Source organism: Telopea speciosissima, chromosome 8 (assembly GCF_018873765.1).
Source record: "Telopea speciosissima isolate NSW1024214 ecotype Mountain lineage chromosome 8, Tspe_v1, whole genome shotgun sequence".
NCBI lineage: Eukaryota > Viridiplantae > Streptophyta > Magnoliopsida > Proteales > Proteaceae > Telopea > Telopea speciosissima.
In genome coordinates this window covers 39621625-39625418 of record NC_057923.1, presented here as the reverse complement: position 1 = coordinate 39625418, position 3794 = coordinate 39621625, and the positions used below count along the sequence as shown (strand labels likewise).

Below are 3794 nucleotides of genomic sequence, written 5' to 3'. Positions count from 1 at the left end.
TCGATAAAACTCCCCAAATTCATCTATGTTATCAAATTTACCACCATGGTCACTTTTTATAGAAGTGATCAAGTAACCCTTTTGATTTTGTATTCTCTTGCAAAGAGCTACAGACTCCTCGAATGCATCATTCTTATGCTTGAGGAAAAGGGTCCAAGTGAAACAAGAGTAATCATCTACAATAACGAAAGTATACTTCTTTCCTCCCAGACTAGTGGTTTGAATTGGTCCAAATAAATCAAGATGAAGTAGTTGCAAAGGTCTAGAAGTAGCAATAGAATTAATGGCTTTGTGAACTACCTTTGTAAGTTTACTTCTTTAACATGCTCCACAAGTGTGTTGCTTATCAAATTTCCACTTAGATAGGTTTCTCACTAGGTTCTTAAAGAGAGAGATTAATAATCTTAGAATTAATATATCCCAATTTCCTATGCCATAGGGTTGCATCACCAAATTTAGAAAAGAGACATGCATTATGGTATCACTACAAGAAATTGGGCCTACAACGGCATTTTTAAACGCCGCTATAAGTCTGAAAACTACCGCCATAGGATATAATGGCATTTATAATTTGTGCCGCTGAAATGTCGGCAAAGGTACTGCTGTTTTTGTACAATAGCATTTTTTTAGTGTCTGTGTATGTACCCTTTTCGCGGCGCTTTTTAATAAATGCCGGGGAAAATGTACTACAATGGCGTTTTTATAAGTGTCGCGATAGGTATTGAATTTCTATTCTTTTGCGGTATTTTACAATAAACGCCGATAAAAGTGTATTACAACGGCATTTAAAAAGTGTCGTTATAGGTGTTGAGTTTATACTTTCAGCGGCGTTTGTAAAAAAATGCCGCTAAATGTATTTTTTTTTTATAAAAAAATTATTTCTATATTCAATCTATTAACCTGTTTCAAAGTTAATAGATTCATCATATCACCTATTTTTATATCCAAACCAAATTCATATATAAAACAGAGATATACCTCACCAAATACCCTACCCATTTCAGATATGAAGTGCATCATCCATAGAGATGGGATGAAATAAGAGATTTAAGTAAATATATCCAAGTCATGTTAAAGTTTGATACATTTAAAAAGCAATGGACTTAAACAGAGATTAAGCGATCAATAGTCCAAATCAAACTCAAATCTGACCCATTTATAAGCAATAGGCAGAAACAAGGACTTGAGCAAGTAATTATCCAAATCAATAGACTAAAACAGCATGTCCTTTTATGCACAAATTCAAAATTCATGACAAATCATCTAAAAAGAATTCTGAGTTTGAGATGCTCAGGTCTAACTGATGCCTTAACACACTTGAGGGGATTGTAATCTAATAATTGATGGTATATCTCTAGAGTTGTCATGAGATGGTAAGTTACAATGAATGCTCTGGTACAGAAACATGAAGCACATTAGGTAGTATGAGATTCAACACAAATACTTGTTAATGATTAGACAAACAATATCACAGGTATGGATGGTCAACAAAGTATAAGAATAGGTTAGAAATGAATATGTCTCTTGAAAAGTTGGTCTCAACTATATAAAATAACTTGTTCCTCTTTAGCTATAACACTTCTACAATGATTCTCTAATATTCATATAATGATTTGGAACTCAAACTGGGACTCTAAAAGCAGAACATAAACTTATAGTGAAATCTGGACACAAATACTTAATGGTTCTAGGATTTACCCACAAATTTGAACTAAAATAGTCCTACTTGACTAATCTTGTAGTCCTAGCTCCTACCCTTAGTATAGACCCATTAAAACGACCTATTACAATGAAAACCCCTTGACCCAAAGGCCCAACTGATATGTAACCAAATCCAAGGATAAATCCACTAAAATACCCACTTTTATGATTTATCTGCATCAAATTGAGGATAGATTCAACACTTTCTAGTTTTTGAGTTATTAATTCAAAGGAACTGTTTTAGCCATTGAACACCCAACCAATTTTTATTTCAAAGTAAAAGGCTATTACATGCAATGGGACGCTGGTGATCTGAATAGTTTAAACTCAATACATAAAATGTGCAAGAGCATAATTTTTGAAATATGTAATAAGTGTTAATAACTAATGCAAACTCAAGTTCAAAACTAAGGACTTGAACTTTGACAAGAACTAACATAAAGTTCAAAACTAAGGACTTGAACTTTGACAATAACTAACATAAAGAAAGATGGGTACTGATCAAAAGAAACAAAAAATCCTTCTCCATTTAAGAATGTAAGAACTCATTATACAAAGCATACATAACAAAGACATTAGATAAAATAAAATAAAAATCTCCGAGGAACAAAGATTTATAATCCATTTGTTGGGATGAGATTTTCTAAAATAATTAAACCATGTAATAACTAATAACAGAACACCAATTCCATCAACATTTAAACAAGGAATAAATAAACATCATCCCCCCAACAATTCCCTAATCTACTATATAAAAATAATCCACAGTATAATGCATACAAAACTAATCTCTTACCTACTTCAACTAAACAATTCTCTGAACTGTGGAAGATGACTTCAACTAAAAATTGTCACCAATCTGAAACCAAAAATATGAGAGAGAGGTCAGCAACAGATAGGAAAATGCTCAAACTAAGATTTGAGTATTGGCCACTAGAGATCTACTTGAAAAGGGCCAAAGTTCTCCCTAGATATCACGGCCAGATATGAGCAGAGATTTTCCTTTAGGTGGGGAGAGAGGGGAGATTACCTGGAGGTTACAAAACTGCTTGGAAACAAGTAGTTCTACCAGAAATTATAGGCAGAGCTGGGCAGACAAACATTCTTTGGTGAGAGAGAGAAAGACATAAAACTACTCCAATATGATGGCATCAAGCTTTCCAAGTTTGAGTTTGAACATTTTCTATCATTGTTTACATCTTTCCGTTTTACTTTTTAGTTCCAATGTTTAACAAGGATGCTCATCAGCTTCCCATGGCACATTGGCTGCTTGCAGTTTCACTAACAATGTACAAAAGTTTGTTGTAGGTGTATTATCACAAGTCCGTTGCAAATAGGAGCTCCCAAGTACAATTTGTATTGGGCATGAGAAATTCATCCAGATCAGTACTAAGAAATTACATTCACTGATAGCCATTTCAGTACTACTTACCTGACTAAAAATCCTACACATTTTAGACTTGAAACAAAGGTTTACATGACCAACTATCCAAAAGTTACATCCATCTTTTCTTGATGTAGGACAGCAAGGAAGTGTTCAACAAGGAGGGTTGAATTATAATGGGAAGAAAATAAAGAGAGAAAGTGAAGAAGAGAAGAAAGAGATAATGTAAAAACTACAACTTACCTATGATAAATTCAAGCTACAACTAGCACTAACTCAAAAGGATTAACCACAAGAACAATAAAGTAGAGCAACCAGTCAACTTCAAGTCATAAATTGAATCAGAAAAATGATCCAACTACTAGATCAATGATAAACTTACAGTTGCTGCACATTCGGAGGGAGTTGATAGGGTATCCGGTTTCCAAGATTATTGTTACTTATATCCCTGGATGGATTTTCGCAAGTACAGGTAATCAATCAATCAAAACTAAGATAAAATGTGGAACAATTTTAAAAAATAAAAAATAAAACCACTCATAGAATCGTTAAAAAAATTAGACTTGATAGCTAGTTTTGAACTTGAGTTTGGCTGGAGGCATTGCAAGTTGGTGCATGCCCCCCAAGAGGTCAAGGGTTCGACTCTCTTGGATTGCATTTGTGCCAAAAAAAAAGGCACCTTTCTCCCCCTCCTCCCCCCCCCTCCCCC

General features: G+C 34.1%; 1 long non-coding RNA gene across 1 annotated transcript; it reads right to left on the bottom strand.

The window, feature by feature from the left end:
* Positions 1–2423: 2423 nt before the first annotated feature.
* Positions 2424–2980, bottom strand: LOC122638302. The gene is made up of 2 exons (XR_006329394.1): positions 2732–2980; positions 2424–2560 (listed from the first exon to the last, which is right to left on the bottom strand). It is a non-coding gene; the product is annotated as an uncharacterized LOC122638302 (long non-coding RNA).
* Positions 2981–3794: the final 814 nt, after the last annotated feature.